Below are 26686 nucleotides of genomic sequence, written 5' to 3'. Positions count from 1 at the left end.
GAAGTCCATTAACAAGAACCACGCAGAGAGCCCAACAGTAACAACACGTCAGGAAGGGTTCTAATATCATAATTACACATTATGTTAGAACAGGTGTTTGTTTAGTTCTAAGGAAATGGCTAGGAACTAGAACATGGTGGGAGACTGCACTGTACATTCAGCCTGGTGACAGAAGACGGCGAGTCCAAACAAACTGACAACAATATGCAATGGTGATTTGTCCCACAGTTTTCAAACATTTGTGAATGTGAATGTCCAAATACAGTAGTCAAAGAAACGATTCTAGAAACACCTGGTTATAACTGTCAGATATTAATGAAGGCAAGAGCTGTCAAAGACACAACATCCCCATGCTCTTCTGGAGACATCCATGAAACCTTTGAAAGAGAATATTGTTTGAAGTGCAAATGCTGAAGCTTTCAGAATGTCATAAACTGACACAGTAGAGCAACATCGATCGAAAAGTTGATGCATCTGTACGATAAGACTCATATCGTCTTGTTTTAAGGGGCCAACAATTTGATATTTTAGGGGAGTAGGGAATCTGTTTCGAATATACTGCAAAGAAATAATTTATCCTATTTACATAACATTAAATGTTTTCTACCGAGGCTGTCCTGGAGAATGCTCTACCGTGTTTCTGCTATTTTGCATGGACGGAGGAGCGCTTGGGTAGCCTAGTGGTTAAAGCGTTCGCTCGTCACGCCGGAGATCCGGGTTCGATTCCCCACTATGGTACAATGTGTGAAGCCCATTTCTGGTGTCCCCCGCCGTGATATTGCTGGAATAGTGCTAAAAGCAGCGACAAATCTAAGGACCCAAAAGAAGACCATGTTATTCCAAATATGTAGTTTTCTTCACCACAAAACCATATTGTCCTGACAGCACGGCAGTCGGATCGTTTACAACTTGATTCTCTGTGCCACAACTGATATACACTTTGTAAATCCACGGAGCTAACATTAATAACCTCAGAGATTGATTTTTTAATCATTAACACACAAAAACAACAACCCCCAAACATAAAAAAAACCAAAAAAAATAAAACAAAACAAAAACCAGGACACAAAACAGTAACGTCATCCATCGGAACAATGGAATCCTGCTCCCAACGATACGCGCACTTTCTCATCAGCCTATCAGGGCGTCTGCAGGAGGAGCCTGCTTGTGGGTGTGGCCTAATGTATTGGCTTGTTAGGCAAATGCCTTGGAAACAGGTGCAAATTTTGTATTCCGATGTATGTCCCAAACCAACCTACTATTTACACGACGTCTCAGTATATTACCACCCAGTGAGTGGGTCAATGGGTGAGTGGGTGGGTGGCTGAGTGAGTGAGTGAGTGAGTGAGTTTAGTCTGACGCCGCTTTCAGCAATATTCCAGCAATATCACGATGGAGAGACACCAGAAATGTGCTTCGCACATTGTACTCATGTGGAATATGTGATCTCATCTTGAATTATGACAATAATGATAGAATCTGAATTCATTGCTAATATTCGAAACATCTTGAACTGAGAAATGTGTTTATTCAGTGAGAATCCCTGAATAAATATTTCCTTTTACCCTTTACCCCGGGGACCAAGCTTGCTTGATCTCCATAAAAACAAGAGATCAATGATTGTGTAACCTTTACTCAACTCCCAGGCAACACAATAGGATTATTGTCGATCTGAATCAGGAAGGGCGTAGGAAACAGCTGAAGAAGAACATGAGTCTGTTTAACAACCAGTCTGACAATATGTTTTACATATACTCCTAGCTCACATTTGGTGAAACTAAAAATGACATTTGATATAAACGGGCGGTATTGTCAGTTGGGTTCCCCTCCGTGATATTGATGGAATATTGCTAAATGCGGCGTAAAACCAAACTCACTCATTATTGTCAGTTGGAAATGTACGTTTCAACAGTGGTTTATTTGTTTGTTTGTTGTTTAACGCCACACTTCAAGCTATATGGCAGCCTTTAAATAATCGAGTCTGGACCAGACAATCCAGTGATTAACATCATGAGCATCGATCTGCGGAAGTGGGATACGATGGCATGTGTCAACCAAGTCAGCGAGCCTGACTACCCGATCCCGTTAATCGCCTCTTACGACAAACATGGGTTGCTGAAGACCAGTTCTAACTTGATCTTCACCGGTTTCAATACTGGTAATACGCGATTGATATACTTCTTGATCAACCTATGGTTGTTGAATGACTAAATGGATCATGTGGTCATTGACTCCTTTGATTACACCGTATCCCAAATGCGCGGAAAGATGCATATCATGTCAATCACTGGATTGTCAGATCGCCGTTATAGAAATCACGTACGACTCATACATTGATACAGCATAACTTGATACAGGTGCACGGGTTTGACAATATGCATATACATATGGAGAATGCACATAATTATTTTAGATACAGATTTCTTATATTACATGCAGTAAACAAATATTTACCAAGATTTCACAACTGTTTAACATTCTTTAAACGAAATAACTGGATTAATTTGAAGACAGATGGATTTTTCCAGTAATATGGCTTAATATCATCACCATCATCATTATAACACATTTGTAATGCGCTGGTATCCATGCAGTCCATGCTCAAATATATTTTTGTCTGGCATTTACATATAAAGGACAAATCAAAACGAAGTGAAACTCGTCTTCAATATCAAAATTACAATTGATACACCTTCTTTCATTTACATTTATATTTTTATATCTAGCACATTCCATTGATAAATTTTGGCAGACAATCGAAATTTGATAAATATTTTCTATAAAGTAGTGGACTAGATTTTGTTAAATGATATTGCAAAGTACAACAATCTATGACATGCTTATAAATAATACATTTCCTTGAGCTTGATATCTGGCCAAGTATACATTGAAAGGCGTGATCGCTAATTCTTTGTTTGATCACAGGTAACAAATTTGGGTGGAATTCTTGTTTGTACCTTATTTCAGCAAAACCAATAGATGTCAAAATTGATTTAACCTGATAAGCCCAAATTTTTACAGAACGCGATTCCACATCATTATAAAGATATTCATAGCAGCCCCTTAGGATACAGTTATCAGTTCCCAACAATTTTAACCAATATTTTATCAGTTTAAACATTCTATTGCATTTTAGAGGATAGCGCCAGAGTTCAGCATAAATCATAAAACTACAGGTTGATTTCTTTACAACCAGTAGTTTTTTTTCAAAAATCTAAATGCAATCTTTCAATATTATCTCCCTTGTGTGAACCCCATACCTCAAATGCATAACATAAAATGCTACCAATGTAGGTATCAAATACTGATAGCATAGTTTCAGGATTAAGATAAAGAAACCTATTATTATAATTAAAAGACAATTCCCAGATACAATAAAGCTTATCGCCAATTATTCCCAGATACACAAAGCTATTTCATCATTATATTTCCATTATATCACCAACACTCAGAAGTTTTAACCTTACCTCCATTGCGAAAAACAACGATCTTAGATTTCATGATGTTAACTTCCAACCTCCATGCTGTAGAATAAACTGACAAAGAGTCTAACAAACTTTGAAGTCCGTCGATAGTTTCAGAAAATATAACAAAACCATCAGCATACATTAATAAAAATAAACTAAGCTGCTTATGGTTCATATGGTTGGCAGTTATCTTGAATACAAGACATTTCAAAATCATTAATGTATAAAGCAACCAAGAAAAGAGGATAGGTGATAACACTTCGCCTTGCAATAAGCCGAGGTTATTCTTAAAATACTGACTATTAAGGTCATTCAGTGACACACAAGACCTAACGTTCAAATACAAAGAGCGAATAACAGTCAACAGCTTGCCCCGTATCCCATCTGTGATAACTGATACCAAAGCTTATGTCGAAGGCTCTTTTAAACAGAGTCGAAGGCTCTTTCAATGAAAATCAATGAATGCGCAATAAAGGCATCTTTTATTACATAATGTTTTATTAATTAAAGTGTGCAGTGAAAATATTGCGTCAACTGTGCTTAGATTCGGCCGGAAACCAAAATGGGAGTCGGTTATTACACCATTCTCTGATGACCAAGACAAAAGTCTCTGATTTAGGTTAGAAGTAAACAACTTCCCGAAACAGCTCACAAGACTGATACTGCGATAGTTATTTGGGTCTCTAAAATGAAATACGGGCACAATTACTGCTGATGCCAAAGAAGAAGGGAAAAAACCTGCTGATAGAACATTATTGAAAACCTTATACAATATAGGCAGGGAACTGTCTCAGGGGCTCCGCGTTACCAGCCGCCCAAAGATTTGTTTGTTTGCTGTATAACTCCGCACATGGCAGCAGTTTGTAAGTAATCGAATCTGGACCAAACAATCCAGTGATCAACAGCATGAACATCGATGTATGCAATTTGGATACGATGACATGTGTCAACCAAGTCAGGAAGTCTGACCACCCAATCCGGTTAACCGCCTCTTACGACAAGCAGAGATTGCTGAAAATCTGACTTTTCAAGAGTATCGTCCATGGAACTTCGATTTGAAGCGGGGCTGTGGGGTCCAAAACCGTTGGCCGTGCCGAGTCCGGAATCCAAATATTTCTGCCCTGATATTGCTTCTAAATATAAACTCAGTCAGTCAGTCAGTCGATTTGAACCCTCGAGGATCGTGTGTCCTTAAATCCGAAGATTGCCCTGATATGTCTGAAAATAACTTCCGCTTTTAACCGTTGATCTAATGTCTGAAAACTTCCGCTTTGCTCGTACAACACTCCGTGATACGACTGAAACACTTGGTCCACCTACAGAATACCCGATATCATCCGTCATGTTTGCTTGATGCTACTAGAATAGCAATAGGCGACAGCAGTGAATATTTTCGAAATGGGCTAATGACGATCGAATCACGCAGACGAAAATACACCGGACATGTATAGTTTAACATGATTAAACCTCATAATTAAATATCAAAGCAATCAATATCCGTCACAGACTAAATATTATTACAGCGGTATTTCAACAAACACGACGTGTTATTTCATTAATGTTGAAACTAAAACTGACGATTGAACACAATAACATTTGTCTCAAATCGTTGTGTGTGACTCACACTAAACCCCCCCATCCCTACCATCTCCCACCCCAATCAGACGTCTTCTTACTTTAGAGATGCAGCCAAAAAGGAAAAAGGACGAAAAAAGGAGCTGAAACACTTGCCAATATTGCAAAACTCGCCAAATACTATTCAAAATATGATATAATCCTAATTCAGTCAGACAGTATACATTTCACATCCATACCGCTGATGCTGTACTGTGTATGGGGTGAGTGAGTGAGTGAGTTTAGTTTTACGCCGCACTCAGTAATATTCGAGCTAAATCGCGGCGGTCTGTAAATAATCGAGTCTGAACCAGACAATCCAGTGGTCAACAGCATGGACATCGATCTGCGCAATTGGGAACCGATGACATGTGTCAACCAAGTCAGCGAGCCTGACCACCCGATCCCGTTAGTCGCCTCTTACGACAAGCATGGGTTACTGAAGATCAATTCTAACCCGGACCTTCACGGGTTTGTACTGTGTATGGGGTCGAGTGAGTGAGTGACTGATTTTTGTTTTAGCAATATTCCAGAAATATCACGGCGGGGGACACCAGAAATTGGCTCCACACATGGTACCCATGTGTGGAATGGAGCCGGGGCTTCGGCGTGACGAGCGAACGCTTTAACCACTAGGCTTACCCCACCGCCCCATGTGGGGTCGAAGGAATACTCGTTCAGTCATCTGGATAACACAGACCCCTCCCCTTCAACAACCCAACCACCCTGACCCCGAGTACTGATATGCCCGACACAACGGGATGTGTTTGACAAGCTACAATGTCTGAAGCTGATCGATGGCCTTGTTACAGAAAGTACCGGTCGAATCAGAAATACGAGAAAATGATCCTTTATATACATATGAACTTACGCAGAAGAAAATGGCATGACATGACGTCCCTAATTGTAATGTATATATCAAGGGCCTACATTGTGTCTCAAAGGTTCAGCGCGTCGGAAGACACAGTTTCAATATCAGTAGCCGGTAATCTGGGATTACACGAAATTCGGGTATTTTGCTGACGACTGCAAATATATGTGTGGGATATGGAGATTAGAGATACGTGCTATTTATGTGGGTCTTACGTTCCATTGGTGTTGGATGATCAACCCCCACGGTGGACTAGGAAATTGTGTCTGACTTATTCTCGACACAATGGGTACAGATAGACACAATGGGTACAACCGAATTCTCGTGTGCCGTGCGGTGATGTTGCGGTTCTGTTGAACACATCTGAAAGTGTGTTAATTACCTCAAGACATCAGGTTTGCTTTGTTGAAACAAAACTCAGTATCGAGATGATTGGAATCAAACATCTAGTCAGAGCAGGAAGTAGAACATCATTTAAGGGTTCAGTAGTGGTCTTCGTATAGCCATTGAAAGTTATGCATGAGAACCTGTTGTTATTGAACCCCAAAGTTATTTAAGAGAGTGAGTGAGTGAGTATGGCTTTACTCCGCTTTTAGCAATATTCCAGCAATATCACGGTGGGGAACATCAGAAATGGCATGTGGGTATCGAACCCGGGTCTTCGGCGTGATGAACCAAGACTTTAACCACTAGGCTACCGCCCCGCCCCAATTATTTACGTAACGCGTGTTCTAAGAATATAACATGGAGATTCTGTACTAGCTTAACATCTAGTCTCTGAAATGAACATTTTTTAAAGAAAAACAGTTTCCAAATTATGTCAATATAATTGGATACAACGGAGCCCAGAATGGTGACTTGCCACATATTCCTGACTTTAATGGGCTGTATGTGTGTTTCCGGGTCTGTATGACAGACGAACTCTATACATATTTGTTACATTCCAACAGATCATCTTGCTAATATCCTGACAGTTTTGACTTTACTAAAACAGCTATAACACAGATAATAGTGTTGATTGAAGATCTTAACATGAGAACGAGAGGTAAAGTAGGGAGCTTTTACTGGAATGACTGATGACATTGCCTTATCTGAGTACACATTGCCATTCAGAAAGTGGTCAAATGTAACATATACTCCCCATCAAAAGTTTAGACTCATTAGTGTAAATGTAGCCACTTACTTCAGTCAACTGTTCTAAAGTAGATTTTGCAAAATATTCCATACTTTTTAAAGGTACGGTTTACACATGAAATGATGTATTGTAAAACAAATTCGTAACGTTGAAAAGATTATTGTCATGAGTTCAATAAATGGTGAAACTCAGTGAAACTTGGCGAATTCTTAACAAAACTCAACACCAAAACGCGCCTGTTCACATGCACGATATTTGCACATGCTTTTCAGCAATTTGATGCATGATCCTCTTGCAACACATCTGCATAAGGTTTGCAGTTGGTTTCCCCACGTTGTAGAGAAATTCATCTTCGATGTAACCATATATATATACATAACATATAGTGAGTTCTTTAAGTGAATCTAAACTTTTGATGGGTAGTATATCTTATATTTGGGATGAGGCACTTAATCATCACCTAAGTCAGCAATCGATCCCATTCAGTCGCCGCAGCTTCTAGAAAACGGAAATCTGCCAACTGGTAGTCTAGATGACGTACTTTGTGTGCACCTGTGACATGTGTAATTGGCATGGATTCCATTGCCGAAGCTATGAATACACAACGCCTCAGAAAGTGGTCAAATGAGACATATACATACATACATACTAACATTTGTATAGCGCCGATATCCAGCTCAGCTGCTCAAAGGCGCTCTGGCTTTCCCTCGTTCACTGGATGTCATTCTCAACGGCACATCGTATTGTCAATCTCAACTCCCTGGGGAGCATACAACTCTTGCAGCCACTAGGCGCACCGAGTTAATAGGGCCTTCCATCCTTACGAGGTACCCATTCACAGCTGGGTGGACTGGGACACATAGTCACAGTACTTTGTCCAAGTTTACTGCACGTTGCTGTACCCGCAACTGGGTGTTTGCACGTATTCATGTGGCCACCATCTGGTCATATACCAACGGATTCGTGGGTTCTTTTAAGTGCACAGGGTTGTGTACTGTACACTAGGGGTTGTGACAACACTGAAAGAGTCTGCACACAAAGTTGACTCCAAGGTTTTTTACACCCGGTCACAGGTGGGCTCGATCCCGTCACCTCAAGCTCGCTGGATCACTAGCCTGGCGCTTTAGCCAGTTCGCCCACCGCGCCCCCCATATGTCATATTTGGCATTACACTTTCTCTGTACCTTGTGTTGGCGATTAGGTGCTTACTCTGAGAGCCGGGGTTCGAATCCCTGATGGGACACAACCCCCAAAATTCCCCAAATAACGTGTTATATGGCTCATCTGATGAACTGGGACATAGTGAACGTAAGCAGCTAAGCTAACTCACCTAGGAGTAACCTTATACCTACTATATATATATATATATACTCTCCCAAAAAAGAAACGCATATAGGAAAACGCACGCCGAAATTGAAAATCATGCTGTTACATACGGGTATTTTACGGATGGTGCGTTTTGTTGTGATGTTTCAAAACATAAACACCATAGGACTCATAAACAGAGCAAAGCCTTTTGTAAAATGAATCACGTTTTCATTCACTGCTACATGAAATTGCTATGTTCATGATGCGTTTCTTTTTTTGGGAGAGTATATGTATATATCATTTTACCTTATTTTATAAAGTTTTTAGTATTTCGTAAAACAGTCTCTCATAACCCTTTAGGGTGGCATTTGTACTTTTACGTTTTAACATTCAAAACGTTGTATAATAAACCTTGTTGTACAAATGGAGAGGCTTAAATAAACTATATTGTATTGTGTTGTATATAGTAAATACAAGGAGATACCTATGCGATCAAGTACACAGACATGGAGGGATATTCTAGCATCCAGAAAATAACATATTGTAAATGACAGGATTGGGTTGGGAAACAGGCGAGGCTGAATAGCCACCAATATAGATGTGTAGTCTCATAGACAATGTGGTTGCATCTGCAGATATAATCAACTCTATTTCCAACTTCACGACAAACGCGTTTGCGCCCTTGTTTCAGATAGACATAACGATATCAGTTGTAGTTATCCTATAACTACAGACCAATGACTGCTTATTTTCAGGTTAATGATACAGAGGTTATCATTAGTAAATGTGATATTTTACCGAAAACTAATTAAATGTCATTGATATTACACACTTTATGGCAGACGGTAAGTAGAACCAATCTTGCAAATGAGGTAAATGAAAATAACAGTAGTAACAGTGGGTTAAGTTACTTTTGGGATCTGTAAAGTTTATACTCAGAATAATACCCAAAATATTACAAAATGAAAAAAAAACAAGAAAAAAATAAATATAAAGAAAGAATAATGAACACTAAGATCGACAGATACAAATAAAACACAACAACCCCAAAAAACACCCCCAAAAAAACCCCAAAAAGAAGAAGAAGAAGAAACAAATATACCCACACACCCTTCCCAGAAATCACAAATCAAAACAAGTTAATCTTATTAGAAAATACATAGAAAGCTCAAACTGACAGTAAGTTACCGCACATGGAGAAGAGCCATATTACAGGTCATAGCTCTGGTAACTAGGATAATTTAATGATGTTAAATTTAATGCTGAAAATGAAAACAATACTATAAACGGGAAAATAAAATGTAGGAAACAGACAGGAGTATACGTCCATGTGAAACCAAAAAAGGGATAAGATAACGAAGGTGGACGCTTAAAAAATGAAGCTAGGACTTAATTGACCCCGATCCGTAATGACAATGGACAAATAGAAGCCATGCGTAAATCCAGGCGTAAATACATCTGATAGGTAAAATTAAGCATGATTGGTAATGGACAAAGGAGCCCTCGGGGATGGTGTACTGGTGTCAACGTGGAAGCCAGCTAGGTGGCTAGTGCCACAGGTAATTTAATCCGAAACGATTTTATACGCATCTCTTCTGATGTCAATTTAAAAACGAAACTAAGATGATAATGAACGAAATCAGCTGCTGCAGTGATGCAAGCTGTAAAACAACTTTATAGACTTGAGGCATTGATATACCTGTCAATGAATACATGAAACATATTGCTGACAAGGCGCTAGAAATGAATATTCTTATTTAACAAAGAATTGGACACTTGGTTGGTTTTTTGTTTAACGCCGCGCTCAACAATATCTGAGCTATATAGCGGCGGTCTGTAAATAATCGAGTCTGGACCAGACGATCTAGTGATCAACAGTTGGGACACAATGACATGTGTTAACCAAGTCAGCGAGCCTGATCACCCAATCCTGTTAGTGGCCTCTTTTGACAAGCATGGGTTGCTGAAGACCGATTCTTACCCAGATCTTCACGGGTTGAATACTTGGATCCCCGAAAAATGGTAAGTACTGATAATAACACCAATGTATGCCAATGTATGAAGATAAGTGATCAGCATCTTCCCCTGAAAAAAACAAACCTATCAGCCTGCTCCGGTGAGAATGTACACACTTCACGTTTATGCTCAGTAATGGTCTGGTTGCATTCGCAGTACAGAAATGTTACCAGAAACACAAGCTGGATTTAGAAAAGGCAAGTCAGCAACTGGGGAACTTTCTTCAACGTAAAAACTATTCTGTACTTTCTTGATTACAAAAAGCATTTATAACGTTGTTTAAAGAAAACTCTCAACTTTAAAAAGGCATTTAAAAATCATTTAATCATTGTATATCTCGTGCAGAGAAACAGGAAGAAAACTTTTTCTGTGTGAATAGATACACAAGGCAATTCAATTCTGGTTCAAAACTTTAAGTCTACCAAATTATCTTCCCTTGTTTCTAGTATATACTGAACAACATTAGAAACGCATCACACTAAAATGCACCGACGATGCTCAGATATCATAGGTACATTTCAGTCTGACGGGGATATTTCGTATTGTATGGGTGGTGCGTTTCTAATGTTGTTCAGTATATTATTATCACGTATGCACCTTTCTTCATGACTAGTTTACTTAACTTAATTTTAAATTTGTATTTAGATTAAATCACACCTGGTAGAGACGTTGTCAAAAACAAGATTCTATAATTTACATTATTTACAACCCAGGTAACATTACTTCCATCTGCTAAACTTTCGAACCTCGTGAGGGTGGTGGGGTAGCCTAGTGGTTAAAGCGTTGGCTCGTCACGCGGAAGACCCGGGTTCGAATCCCCACATGGGTACAATGTGTGAAGCCCATTTCTGGTGTCCCCCACCGTGATGTTGCTGGAATATTGCTAAAAGCGGCGTAAAACCAAACTCACCCACTCGAACCTCGTGACAACCAACTGAAAAACGAGGATGGAATGATATACCTATGAACGAATATAAGACAAAATATTATGGGTGTCAACTTTTTATTGTACAATAAAGAAATTGACATCCATAATATTTGGTCTTATACTTGAATACCAACTTCTATATGCCTCTCAAGAACCTGTGTATGTGAGGTACACGTAATGACTCAGATCGTGACAACCATTTTCTACCTCCGTGAGACTATTTTAGGAATTAGAAATTCTTACATAGTATATTTTAGGAAAACATTTCTGTTGGTAAAATGGCATTCTTACAATTCCACGGAATAAATGTTCCAAAGAAACTTACTAATTCCAGTTGATTCATGCCGTCGTATTCCACCCTAGTGGATGCTCCTGATGTCAGTGATTGCATGTGACCGAAGGGGCGGTGGGGTAGCCTAATGGTTAAAGCGTTGGCTCGTCACGCCGAAGACCCGGGTTCGAATCCCCACATGGGCACAATGTGTGAAGCCCATTTCTGGTGTCCCCCACCGTGATGTTGCTGGAATATTGCTAAAAGCGGCGTAAAACCAAACTCAGTCAGTCAGCATGTGACCGACATGATAACATGATGTCCTCATATTGCTGGAACATATATAAGTAGAGTAATATTCATAATAAACGTGAATCAAACAAAACAATTCCATAATCCTTATGATTCTGTAACTCGAAAACTGTCAGTCGGAAAAGGTCTGTCCTGATAAGCTGAGTTTAGCTATTCGTGTTGTTTCTTTAGAAGACTGAAAACGTGTCAGCGTATTGGAGGGTTTCAAGATTGCTGGATTGGTCGGGACAGCCTTTCAGAGAAACGTCAAACATGATCAGGTATTACTGGGATCCTGGCTTCCAGAAATGGTATTGTTTTGAGAGGCGCCATAACAGAGCTTAACGTCACATATGTTCTTCCTAATATCTCCCTGTGAAGAAAGACCCGTGAAGATCCGGGTTAGAATTGGTCTTCAGCAACCCATGCTTTGTAATAAGAGGCGATTAACGGGATCGGGTGGTCAGGCTCGATGACTTGATTGACACATGTAATCGTATCCCAATTGTGTAGATCGATGCTCATGCTGTTGATCACTAGATTGTCTGGTCCAGACTCGATTATTTACAGACCGCCGCCATATAGCTGGAATATTGCTGAGTGCGGCGTTAAACAACAAACCAACCAACCACCGAACCTGTAAAGATAAACAATAGTAAGGATGCAACCAAAATCATTACGTTTTTGCAGCAGTGCAAACAGATTGTATTTCCCTTGACTGTTCCTTGAAGCAGCATTTTGTCAGGACGAGCAGCTATGTACAATGTTTTTCAATGATCAAATTCCTACCAATGTTATCTTTCGAGGAACCACTGCCCGTGGGAATTCAGTAGAAAATACTTTCCATCTGCAGAAACGCCTACACTAACAAAGAAGGACTGAATTTTCCTGATCGAAGTGATTACGTCTACACCAGTTATTTATGTGAGTGTATCACGTGCAACTCGAAACAGCGAAAACAAGCAAGTTGTTCAGACGGTTACGCAATACACTTGAGACGCTGTACATCAAAGAAGTGCTGCAGTTCGTAGTCGAGGACGTCGTACTACGGGCACCATTACAGCGACGTCAGTCCCAGTCAACGCCTGGAAGGGAAATCCAAAACAGCTGAGACAGACGCAGATGTACATTTCTGTCACGTGTTGCTCCGTATAAACGCGAAGATAAATCCAGAAATAATCAGTTACAGAACTAAAGTGTGAAATCAGCAATTAACATGATCAATTAGGAGATAAACATTATGTGTTGGCCAATTTCCGGGTGTTATTGAGTATTGGAGCACATAAATTCCGGGCGTTAGCCGGAGGTTTCAAGTGAAATATACCAGTGCTCAAATACTCAATAACACCCGGCAACTTGCCAAAATGTAATGTCCATCGACATTGTAAACACAAAGTAAACTAAAAGGTCCACACGCTTTTTTCTATCTGAAAAAATGCCGAGTATTTGTACGTATTAATACGCAGCGAATAGTCTTGAAATTTCAGGGAATCGAATAACATTCGATGATGTTTTTCAGCCAATAAGATTAAAGAACAGAATGGCTTTTGGTTTGTAATGCATTATCAACAAATTATTGAAACCCAAATGGTTCGGTTAAGATTCGTCAAGAATATTGGTCAATTGTATGACAACAACAATGAATAACAGGACCTATTACAGACAAACACGGTTGTGTCGAACTTATTCCTGTTTCAGTCATCATTTTGCGTATTTACCGAATAATTTACATTGGTCCCACCATGTTCGATGAAAAGGTGGTTGACTGTTTATAAATTAGTGCTCTCCCAAATGCAAAGAATTTGTTTGAGATAAATGTCTTTAGTGAGGTACTTGTCTTTAAATAAGGGACACCGTGCTTTAATTTACTTTATACTTGGAGAAACAATTTTACTGAACCATCCAAACACACCTACAATACAGAATGCCTAAAGGTGCCATATTGCTTGCCTGGCACTCCAAATTCAAATGGCCAGGTACATATCAATGCTTTTCGTGAAGGAATGCCCGGATGTGGGAGACGTTTCAGCCTCGAAGCAATGGGAGACGACTCACTTTGGGAATGAGTAAGTGAGGTTTGTTTTACGCAGTTTTTAGCAATATTCCAGAAATATCACGCCGGGGGACACTAGAAATGGGCGTCACATTGTACCCATGTCAAGGTTTACCTAAAGCATCAATTGAAAGGGGTGATGAGCATTTTATTTTCACTTCCGGCCAAAAAATACATGCATCATGTCGACTCTCATATATAGATCCAAAAAGAATTGCTAGAAAAAGAAAATATTTTGACAGAGAGTACCCTACGATCACATGGTTTGGATTTTAAATTTAGTGAAGACTGTTTGTTCTGTAGGAAATCAATAAGTCAAACAAAGAGATTAAAGCTTTTTAAAGAATCCGACCCTGTGAGAACTGCAATTTGAAGTGTATGACAAGTGCAAGGAAAGAAATGATGTGTGGGGAAAGACTGTTTTGTCTAGAATTGAATATTCGGGTGACCTACATGCCTCAGATGCAATTTACCACCAGAGTTGTAGTGTAAAATTTAGGACAGGAAAAGAACTTGGATCTAATGATTTATTGAAGAAAAGGAAGGGAAGACAGAAGAATTCTGTCTGTGAATCTGCATTTCAGAAAGTGGTTGCATATTTAGAGCAAAGTGATGAGGAACTAGTAACAGTGAGTTTTCTTGTTGATAAAATGAAGAATTTTCTGGATGAGGATCTGGAACCATTCACTCACATTCACATGAAATCCAGACTAGCTGATCATTTTGGAGAAAATATTGTGATTGCTGAAAGTGATGGAAAAGCTAGCATTGTAACTATAAAGGGCAACAGCTTCCAAAGTTATTCATGATTTCTTTTCACTTCCCAAAAGCGATGATCCTGAGAAAGAAAAAGCAAAGATAATTGAAACAACTGCAAAACTGCTTGAAAGTGACATTAGAAATGCCTCTATTCCAACAGATGTATTTCCATCACCCGATGAAATAATGTCTCCCGAAATGGGAATTTCGTTTCTTCCAGAATCTCTACAGCTACTGTTAAGAGCTCTCTTTGTTGGGAAGAACACCCTGACTAAGCAGGCTGCAATATGACAAGTAATAATGCAGGCTGTAAGACCAAGGCAATTTCTTTCACCCCTCCAACTAGCTCTGGGGGTTCAGTGTCACCACATTTTCAGTTCAAGACACCTGATTGATACACTACACGCTCTAGGTTTCAGCTGGTCCTACGCCGATGTACAGAAGTTTGAGCGCAGCGCATCTCTTGCTAACAACACCGAAATCCAAGGATACACAGAAGGCCAGTTCATCCAATTTGTTGCTGATAACATAGACCATAACATCAGGACCATAGACGGATATGGCACCTTTCACGGGATGGGGATTATTGTGGCTGCTACTCCGGGATCCAAGATACTGATGGGGATCTCAAAGACATAGGAACCATCAAAGTACATTATTATATACTAGGCACATAAAGAAACTGTGAATACAAAAATTTAAAATCTAAATTTATCAAACCTGTGTAGACACATAAGGATTTAAACTCAGAGATTAGTGACATGTATCCAACATGAATGCACGTGCCACGTTCCGTGACGTCAGTGGGTTCGTCCTTGAGACGTGCAATACGTTGTTGCACGTGCATTCCGGGAAAGAGAAACAGAGCAAATGAATGCCACACAATACTGTCACTTTGGAAAGCTCAACCCCTGCCCTTGCGATCGTTCAAAAAATTAAACGTCTATTGAAACGCATAGCATGCCAAGGCTCACGTCTGCACAACGTCATGAGGCCATTGGGATGGTCCGTGGGGGAATGTCTCAACGACAAGTGGCTGCACATTTCCACTGCCACCGGAACACCATTTCTGCACTGGTAAGACGCTACCAGACACAAATGACGTCATCGATCGGCCACGTCGTGGACGTCCACGTGTAACAACGCCAAGACAGGACATGTGGATAAGGGTGACCCATCTTCGCCACAGGTTTCAGACTGCAGTGATGACTGCCCGAACCATCCCAGGACTTCGCCGTATCCACCCCAACACAGTTCGACAACGTTTACGTCAGCACGGGATCAGACCACGACGTCCCGCCATACGGCCTATCCTGACATAACGTCATCGACAAGCTCGCCGAATGTGGTGCCGAAATCATGTCCGCAGACCCTTGTTTTGGTGGAGAAATGTTGTTTTTACAGATGAGTCCAGGTTTAACATTTCCCATAGTGATGGACGTCAACGTGCCTATAGACGCGTGGGAGAACGTTATGCACAGGCCTGTGTCTTGGAGAGGAATCGCTTTGATGGTGTTTCGGGATGATTTGGGGTGGAATAACAGCACGCCAAGAACTCCTTTGGTGATTGTTCAGGGCAACTTAACTGGTGAGGGCTACAGGGATCAGATTCTGCGACCTGTGGCAATTCCTTTTCTGCAACGTCATGGCCCTGGGTTAACATTCCAACAGGACAATGCCCGCCCTCATACGGCAAGGGTTGCTATGGATTTCTTGCAACACCACAACGTTGACTTACTGCCTTGGCCTGCAAATTCACCGGATCTCTCCCCGATAGAGCATGTTTGGGACGAGATGGATCGACGTCTACGCCGTCTTCCTCATCCGCCAGATAACGTCCTTGACCTTGCAACAGAACTTGAGAGAATCTGGCGTGACATCCCACAAGCCTTCCTTGCACGTTTGATAGGCTCTATGGGTCGTCGATGCACTGCTGTTCTCAATGCCGATGGTGGACATACCCGTTATTGAGCTTGTGACATGGTCGTTTGACCCCTGTCCCGCTTGTGGACTCGTGACGTCATTGTGATTGACTTTTCAATTGAAATTCTCCGACTTGTTATGGTCTCATGATCCCTCCATTAAAGTTTATATGTACCTTTGACATTGTTATCGTACTTATCAACTGGGATAATATTTTGACAATGCACAGTTTCTTTATGTGGCTAGTATAGTACAAAGAAACTGTCTCATCTGAAGTATGGCATGCTCTCTCAGATTGAATGTGATGACAAAACACCAAGTGTAAACATACTGTGGAAGACAGCCTGGCTGCTCCGTCCACTCACACCTTCATGGAATGGAACTATGCAAATGATATACAAGAATGGTACATTTCCTGGTCCAAGTTGCATTACCTTTATGCCAATGATCGACCTCAATCCTAATGATGAAAGTTGCATCTACACAACATTGCTGTTTGTAAGAGACCAGGCAAAGAAGTACAACGTCACTCCAGTACTCACTTTCGATCAGCCACTCTGGTGGAAAGCTACAAATATCATCTCCGTCGAACCCGATACAAGTGATCTGCACAAGTGCATTTTGAGATTAGGAGGTCTTCATGTTGAAATGAGCTTTCTAGGTTGCATTGGACAGATTATGTCTGACACTGGACTACGAGAGACCTTAGAGCTTGTGTACTCTGAGAATGCAGTCACACATATGTTGCCGTTGGCCGTTGCCCGAGCGGTAACAGGTCATGGACTTGTTGACATGGCTCTACAATCTTTGCTGGTATCTCAAGCATTTGACGTTGAACTGAACAGGATTGATGATGGACCTGACCCAACTGACAGTGATGACACGGAGCAGGAATCATATGGCACTCGAAGTGATGAACAGGAACCCACACAGATTGCACAAGACACAGAAGCTGTAGATATATGGAAACCAGCAAATTATCTTTTGTCTACTGCAAAGGTATTTGATGAGATTGTAGCTGGAAAGTTGGACCTTGAGGTGGCATGCACATCCTCTTTACTGACAAGGGTGACTGAGCGGTTAAATAAACACTGCAGTGCGGTAAGTAAAGGGAGAACTGCAAAGCTCTGGCTGCAGTACATGGAAATGGTATTAAACCTCAGAACATTAATTAAAGCAGAAAGAACAGGTGATTGGTTACTCCATCTGAAAACACTTCAACGCATTCTGCCATATTTTGCGGCTGCAGGCCATAACCTCTACCTGAAATCAGTGTATGTATACCTGACGAGCATGCAAAATCTGAAAGTGTCTAATCCACAGGCATATGATTTATTCATGCATGGGCACCATGTCCTGAGACGCAGCGATCGCCTTTTGGGCGGGTCTTTCTACAGATTTGGTTATTGAACAAATTCCAATGAGAAGCATGATAACTGCCGGTGGTTTGACACGAGGACGTGGTATGTCTGAGGTTCAAAGGTTAGTTTGGTCACTCTCTCCCGCCAGTCTTGTTCGGAAATGAATGAAGCAATGCAGCAGCTCACAGGACAAACATACAATAGAAGTGAACAGCACAAGGAGAGCAGCAACGCAAGGCACCAGAGCGATCGGAAGGACACAGAAGCCATAACTGAATATCTCACTGACAGAAACCCATTTGATATGGATGTATTGAAGAGCATTTCAACTGGTGTGATCTTTGTTAATAGTAATGTTGATGAAGCTAAAGATGTAGGGATGAAGATTCTAGACAAGATGGAAGGGCAGATTGTACAGGATTTCACATTCAAGAAGAAAGACCAGATTACTGTCATGAGTGACAACACACATCTGGAAATTGAAGGGGAACCAGCCAAATTTGATGCTCAACTTTTGTTTCAGAGACTTATAACAGCAGCAAAAGGTTCTGTTTCAGAAAAACATTTAAGGTCTCTGTTCACTTATGAACCGTGTACTTATCCTCCTTCCCTGTTTGAGTCACCACATCTGCTCAGAGAAGCTGACAAGTCCATTCCTTAAACATAATGGGCCTCGGCTCCATTATTTTTAAGGAATGGAGAGTTACTTGGACATTACACTCTACGTAATAACATAAATGATGAGTTGTTATGATCACTTGGTAACAGTGAATATATCAGTGTTTATCTTTTTATAGTGTTATTGATAGTTCTTATAAATCTTGAAATATTCTTAACAAGTGAATAATCATCTGAGGTAAACAATAGTGTAAATTGTACAAGATTTGGCCATTTACTGTAATAAGTCGGGATATATTGGGATCTTGTGTTGTCAAAGAACGAACATTTAAATAGATAGTGGAATTCGTCGTCTATCGCCGGTGAATTACAAAGATTAAATTTTCTCTGTATTCTTGGTATATTATTCCAGCGGCCAGTCTCTATTGGTAAGTGATGATTCGATGTCCGAAATGACGTAATGGGCCGCGAGATGTAGACAGGTAATACAAGGTACTTTTCAAAGGACGGCTGATCTTTGAACAGTTTATAATAATTACCCTTTGAACTTATATGAATATCTTCCCTCCATTTCTGTATAGAATGATCGTTAAGAGTTGATTCAACCATTGAGACTAGCCACTGTTTACACACACAACTAGGGTTATCAAATACATAAGTTAAGCCACAACTTATATGAGATATCCATATGTTATTGTTACGGAGATTAAGAGAGTTGTCTAGTTTGAGGAGTTGAAGGACACGCGATGATAACCTATACAGGGAAGATGCTGTTTCTAAATTATACCAAAATGTGACCATCCTTTTAGCTATTGTAATGCTCACAGGGAAACGACCCAGTTCGCCATAAACCATGAAGTTAGGTGTTGATAATCGTAATCCTGTAGCAAACTTGAGAAATTTAAGATGAAACCTTTCAGCATTTACAGTATTTTCATACCCCCATTTTTCTCTGCCATATAAGGCAATGGGTAGTATTAAAATATCGAACAGATTAATTACAGTATCAAGTGCCAAATTGAAGTTTCTTGATTTCTTCAGTAATGCAAACATGGCTTTCTTAAAACTAGACAATTAATCATTGATTGCGAAATTAAATCTTCTATTGCGGTGAAAGTTGATGCCAAGATACGTATAATTATTTACAATTTCAATTGGTTTAGAGTCAAACTTAAAAGATGGCTTAGATTTATTACCAACACCCCCTCCAAATTTAATAATCTTAGTTTTTGCTATTTTAACACGAAGGTTCCATGTATCGCAATATGTTTTATATACATCAAGGGAATTCTGTAGTTCTTTCTGGGTTTCGCCTAGACGTATTGCTTCATCTGCATATAGCAAAATAATGAATTTGATACACATGTACACAAAATCATCATACACACATCTGACGTCGACGCCCTTACAACCTTTGCTCTCAAGAAAAACATCCAAATCATTGAGAAAAATCGACAATAATAACGGTGAGAGATTTTCCCCTTGTCGAACACCAGAATAACAAAAGAAGAAATTGGAAATTTGGTTGTCAACCATAACACAAGATTTTATATTATTATACATTCTTTGAATTAACTTGAAAAAACTCCCCTCTATGTTGTATGAGACCATTTTGTGCCAAAGACCTTCTCTCCATACACTATCGAACGCTTTTGAAAAATCGATAAAAGCATAAACAAGTTTTCGTTTGCAGGTTTTGAAATACTAGTTTAACATATCTAAAATGAATATATTATCAAGCGTTGACATGTTTTCTCGAAAGCCAGCCTGTGATGGGCTAAGAATGTTATTTAATTCTAGGTAACTGTTTAATCTAGAATTTAAAAGACAGGTGAAAAACTTTCCTAAACAACTAAGAATTGTAATGAGCCGGTAAGAGTTCATCCCGGTCAACCATGAATCAGGGATAACACCAGATGATAAAATCAGATTGAAAAACGAAACATAAAAGTCGCCAAGGATATCAAATGAATCAATCAAATAGTCATTTTCAATCAAATCAAGGCCTGAGGATTTGTTACGCTTCAGACGCGAGATAGCTGAACGTATTTCTTCTAATGTAATATCTCTATTAAGCATAGAGTTATCATATGAACCCCGGTTGAGATCTTCCTGGATATCATCATTGCCGTCAGCATATGAATCGTTTATAGATTTGAAAAAATCATGAAATATTTCTAGTTGCGGGGTTTGAGAGTTATCATCATTTACTTGAGAATTGAGAATTTTCCAAAATTCTTTCGGCGAGTATTTGAATTTATTACGTAGCATAGTGCTTGTTTCATGTTTATGTTGTCTGACATGTTTGTTTATGCAGTTTGTTATACAACTTGCCATGATGGTGGTACATTGTGTAATTTTCTTGAACCGGCGTTTCGATTTACGGTAAAGTTGTCTGATACCCCTACATTCTTTACTGAACCAGAGCTTGTTCGTTCTAACGCGTTTACGCGTTTTACCGGGAGCTCTATTACGTTTGACACCGAACGTATTACGTCCGGCATCAACCAGCACGTGCGTTACGTCCTCAGACAGCCTATTCACTTCAGTATCAGCATCAACACTGTCATGACAAATTGCATCACTAAATATAATAAGATATGTTCAGTATAGTATTGGATGACTGCAAGTCATAATCAACAGTCAAATATTTGGATTGCTTGATTTATATTTAGACAGGGGATGTTTTAAGGACACCTCTATTTTAGTCCTTCAAAACCGTTGTGTCCAGATATTCAAGCTGACCCTGTTTACAACATATTGAGAGCTGACACTTGTGTGACCATTCAGTATTTAGTTGGAACCCTTGGCATCATGTATGAATAATTGAAAACATTAGAATAAGTTATGTCGTTACGATTACGTCATCTGAAAAGAGGTGGGTAGTGTATCCAAAATAAACTCTTCCAATAAACATGAAGGGGGGAGTCACATTAACAAGCATTAACACTGTAGTTTCAAATTGCATTTTTATGCACTTTAATGTCTAAGTTTGAGTCTATCGGACTTCTGCCTATCTCAAACATACAAAATGTTTCTTGCATATTTTCTTATCTGAAGTTTGTGATGCATTTATAGCAGATTTTGCGTTTTTTGGGGAGTACCAAGATATAAAGTCAAATGAAACGGGGATCGTGAGGCATAACATAGCATAACCAATTTGCTTGAGGTTGTCAGATAATATGTAGAAAAATAAAACATAAAAACAGCTGCATTTGTATAATTTTCCAGGTGAGGGCGACTACGTTTTGACCGACCCCCCTATTGCTGAGTTCGGCTTTAAATACCAAACAAATAAACAATAAAAGTATGTTCCATCCGATCGAAATCACCATCAGAAGTAACGCAGACATTATATTTGCGTCCTAGTATTGACATCGGTTGACACTGTTGACTGCTTTGCAACATCTACGATGCTTACTCTTTCTTCAGCTTCCACCAGAGATAGCTGCATTTGAGAGGGAGCTTGCATCAGAGTTACTGCCTATTTTCACTCTCTAATGACGTTCGCCATGTAATGCAACTGTTCCACGAATTCCTATTTTAGCAATGACTATTTCTCGAACAGGAAGCCAGCAAAGATCAAAGCAAATTGGTAGCAGCTCCAGAGGAAGTACCAAACAGCCAACCCCGAAGGTACTGACAACTGGTACACTATTCTTGCTAGGAAGCTAACGTCGGCAATAACTGTACGGCGTTAAATAACAGTGAAATTCGATGGTCTTGGTTTGATAAATTACTTCATGTTTTGCATCACCCCTTCCTACATGTTTATATATCACCACAAAGATTTAACCACGAATAACGCTTTTCGACCATTCAGATTCTAAATTATTGCACAACTGTGGATGAGCGAAAGGTAAAGATGACAGATTGCACAGCTCACCATACATGGTCACAACTTTAGGTCATGAAACAGTCATTAATGGCAGTAAGAGACACGCTTTCCGTGTTCATTCTGTTGACATAGTGCTTCTTTACAAACTGGTGATGCAACACGATTGCAATATCTTCTGTTCGAGTTTATTCAGCCCACACAGTCCCTATGGGGATTTTATGGCTTCTGAATGTATCATGAAATTGAGTCCATTCCTTCGTAAGGCATCGTACATGGCAATGATTACCCACTAGCATCGCTAAACATGTTCGAACCCTTATTAATACATCACGATGTGGAAAAATGACTAACACAAAGAGTGACACTAGATTCCTCCTCCCTATGCGTTTGGATTAATGAATTTGTCTTGTTAAGAAAACTCATCATTGTTTGTCATTACATGGTGTAGAAACCATATACATACATTTCTAAGGCCCAAACGTGGAGGGTAATGTAGTCTACAGCCTCATCAGCCATTTATTCCATGTGTTTTCAGAGGTGTCTCAGATCGTAACATCATGCAATAAACGGATTCATTTGGAAGGATGTCCAGGACAGGTAAATATCAGTGATGTCATTACCATGGAAACAGGCATGAGGAATACTTACACAACACTTTAACTTCATCAGAAAATTCCATTCAATAATTAAATTAACAGTCCTCATCTTCATCCTGAACGAAAAACTTAAACTTAGTCTGGGCTTACACACAGTGTCAAACAAGCATAAAGCTTGATCTTTGAGGGGTTGTTATGTGTGTTTGTTTGTTAAACGGCTCATTTGGGATATTCCAGCCAAATTCTATAACAAATCGAGTCTTGACCAGACAACTTTGTGACATCATTAGCATACGCAGTTCCGTTACAGTGCTATACATCAACAAGACAACAAGCCTGACTACTCTCCTGCTAGTCTCCTCACACGGCAAGCATTGGTTGCTAAAGACCAATTCTAATCTAAACCAGATCTTCATTGGGAAGTCGTATTATGTACGTTACTTCACGTTCCAATTAACTTATTTATGCATCTTCCTATGTGATCACAACTTTGTATTTAATAGTAATACCAAGTTCATGCATATCTGTTTTCAAAACGATAACACAGGTTTCATGAGTGAACGGTAAAGTTGTTAGGTCGCGTATGTCATCATCCCTTGCCACGATTGGCCTTCATGCCTTTTCATTTACAGGGATTGGATCTCCATTAAATAGGGCTGTAACGATGCATCGAACTATCGATGGATTGCAAGTGTTGAGTCTCCGACAGCAATTAATCGATTGTAGAAACGAAAAAACTATCGATGCAGCTTCAATGAATTCCTGTTTTAACTGTTTACTTGATTAAAAGAGACTGAAACTGCTTGAACTTTATTGCATATATACTACATTCATTTGGGAAATGACTTCAAATGAAACAATTCAAGGATAAAAAAATATTGCAATAGTTGGTCACAATAGACCATCGCTATCGCAATAGTGTTTCCTCCTCAATAGTCACCCTTACCATCAAACAGTAACAACAATAAAACAGCAGTTTATAGGCAGGTAGAGTGTTTCTGTGCATGTCCATTCTATATACGTAAAAGACCTTCACGAACTTGATGATACAACAAGAGTGATACCAGCCCCACCTGATTCTTCCAACACAGTCCATTGGGGAAAGTTTTCGCTCTTTGGTCGTGTCTTGAGATTGATTCTATCTCCCTGCAAGGCGTCTTATATTTTCAAAGATCTCCCATTAGTGTCGCTTTTCATGTTTCGTAAGTTTACTTAAAATTCTAAGTCGGACCCTTTACTACACGTGTAGGAAGTAGAACCATTAGGAAGATGTGTTTGAGGCAGTCCATTTGAGGGTTTTATGGTTTTGGAAAGGTTGTAAGAGAGTTTCTCATCAATGCTCGTCATTATCTCATGTAACAGGAATCTTGCTATAAATGACTGGTTTAAAGGTCCATCATTACTGTTAAAATCCCACCAGTGCTGAGGTAGAATGTACGGCTGATGTTCGGTTTTGTTCAAGTGAACCCCATCTCGAGTAAACTACATTTCTTTCTAGATATTTTCATGTATCGTCTTAACAACTATACGATGACGATTATTTTGCATTGAGGCAAATTTGACAACAGAGATTACTATTTGTTTCCTGTTGTGTGAATTGGAAGTGTACTTTGAGAGCAGTATCAATCACAAACTTTGTATCATCAAAGACATACGGACTACGACAAATCACGACAGTATGATATGAACTTGCTGAAACATAGTAAGAGATACTAATATACTCTGCAAAAGAAGAAACGCAAAGTATAAAAAATTGGAAGCATCTGACGATAATTGCTGATATTTATGAAAAAAATAGAAAGAAAAATGCCACATACGAATTCATCTTGTCTGCATGCATTGGGAGTGATTTGTCTGCCATCACAATAGTACAGCGGGGGGTGGAATAGCCTAGTGGTTAAAGCGTTCACTCGACACGCGGAAGACCCGGGTTCGATTCCCCACATGGGTACAATGTGTGAAGCCCATTCCTGGTTTCCGTGATATTGCTGGAAAGCGGTGTAAAACTAAACTCACTCACTCACCCAGTTGTACAGCAGTGAACATTCCCTAGCCAATAACGCCATCAGCTGACTACAGGCAGGCGACTCGGCTTCGTATCCAGCGTTCACCACGTATCCATAAGCACCATTTCAAGACTATTGCACCGTTAACACACGACCTACCCAGATCCGGTCTATCACGTGTCATACCTGCTCGTAACCTACGTGTCAGACACATCCACGAACCTCAGTTACAGCAATACCAGGATTGAGTAGGATTTCAGCCAAGACTGGGGAACCGTATACGCGCAGCAGGTATTAGAATGACAGAACCAATTCTAGGCATTTTTACTGATTAGCATCGTCGGCTGCGACGTCTGAGGTGTCACGAACACAGAGTTTGGCCATAACAGCGATGGAGATTTGTTGGTTTAGTGACGAGAGAGAGTAATATACTCTTCAAAAGAAGAAACGAAAAAGTAGAAACTTGGAAACATCTGACGGATAATTACTGATATTCATGCAAAAAACATGCCAAATATGAATTCATCATGTCTGCTTGCACTGGGGGTGATTTGTGTGGGTGGAAATACGGTTAAAACTACCGGGAAACGCCAAAACACACCAACGTGAAAGGAACGTAATTTGTTGGGCTGCGAAAATAGAGGGAACCATCTACGCGCCGTAGGTTTTCGAAGAACAGAACCGATTCTAGGCATGTTTACTGATTAGCATCAAGGACACAGAATTTGGCCACAACAGCAATGGAGATTCGTTTGGTTTAGTGACGAGTCATACTTGCATCTCCGTACAGACGGAAGACGTCGTGTTTAACGACGTCGTGGGCAACAGTATAATCGAAACTTCACATACAAAGTAGACTCGTTTGGCTTCGGTAGTGTAATAATGTGGGCGGTAATCTCCCACACCGGTAAAACAAGCTCTGTACATGTCCGGGGCAATTTAACGGCACGAAGTTACACAACTGAAATCCTTTGGTCACTCTCCTTTCCTATTATGCAAAAAACAAACGTAATTCTCCAACACGACCTCACACGACAAAAATTACAACAGCTTTTTTGACGAACCACAACTGCCATGGCCTTCAGAGTATTCAGACATAAACCTCATAGAAAATTTATAGGGTGCTCTTTATCAACGTCAGAAACAGCCTGAGAACCCGTTAACTTGGCTACAATTCGTAATGATTCCATGGGGAGACATTGCCAGGCAGTTAGGGACTCTAATGGGGGTCATATAAGAATTTGAGAACAGATAACCATCATCTTCACATTCGACCGTTTCGTGTGTACCATGATGGACCTCCGTAAGTGACAATGCCATGATCTGTTGATATGATACATGAAGTATACATTTGAAAAAACACTTTTGAATTCCTTTTTAACCGTCATCATTGTCGTGTTATCAACTGAGGTCATCCCACGATGCTTTTAATTAGAAGTACATTTCTACCCAAACACAATTCAGCGCTCTAATGATGTAAAGTGAGTGAGTGAGTTTAGTTTTACGCCGCACTGCGCCTCATGCGACAAGCACGGGTTACTGATGATCAATATTCTAACCCGGACCTTCACTGGTAATGGTGTTAAGGATATTGGGATTGAGATTAGGTCCATCGCACCAAAAGCCAGAGT

This window comes from Haliotis rubra, unplaced genomic scaffold (genome assembly GCF_003918875.1).
Source record: "Haliotis rubra isolate DU_JTF1 unplaced genomic scaffold, ASM391887v1 Scf73, whole genome shotgun sequence".
Lineage (NCBI taxonomy): Eukaryota > Metazoa > Mollusca > Gastropoda > Lepetellida > Haliotidae > Haliotis > Haliotis rubra.
This window is presented reverse-complemented; position numbering follows the sequence as displayed.